At 36.4% G+C, this 297-nt stretch overlaps 1 protein-coding gene across 1 annotated transcript in view; it reads left to right on the top strand.

Moving 5' to 3' along the window:
* LOC107478569 (glucan endo-1,3-beta-glucosidase 13) overlaps window positions 1–297 on the top strand; it is a 3,089-nt gene that overhangs the window by 438 nt on the left and 2,354 nt on the right. The gene's annotated exons all lie outside the window — the stretch shown is intronic.

Below are 297 nucleotides of genomic sequence, written 5' to 3'. Positions count from 1 at the left end.
TCAATTGAGTGACAGAACCTTCAATTTTTCCAGCTTTAATTTGCTTCAAAGAATGTCGGTGCTTCTCAACCTTATTTTTTATGTGCATGCAGTTGGTGGTTCTTTCTTAGCTTCCAAAACCCAGTGTTATTACTTGTTGCTAGAATCACATGTCGCTCTGTTTTTAGTTTGAAACTTAATGTGTGGGGACTTGGTGGTATCTACCTACTTCATGTTATAATGTGACACACCTTGTGCCATTTAGATTGAACAACAAAGTCATGGATTGTTATTTTCTCCTCTCTCAAATTTAAACTG

The sequence above is a fragment of the Arachis duranensis genome, chromosome 3, assembly GCF_000817695.3.
Source record: "Arachis duranensis cultivar V14167 chromosome 3, aradu.V14167.gnm2.J7QH, whole genome shotgun sequence".
NCBI classification, from domain to species: domain Eukaryota; kingdom Viridiplantae; phylum Streptophyta; class Magnoliopsida; order Fabales; family Fabaceae; genus Arachis; species Arachis duranensis.
Note: the sequence above shows the minus strand (reverse complement) of the source record. Positions and strands in the feature narration are given on the sequence as shown.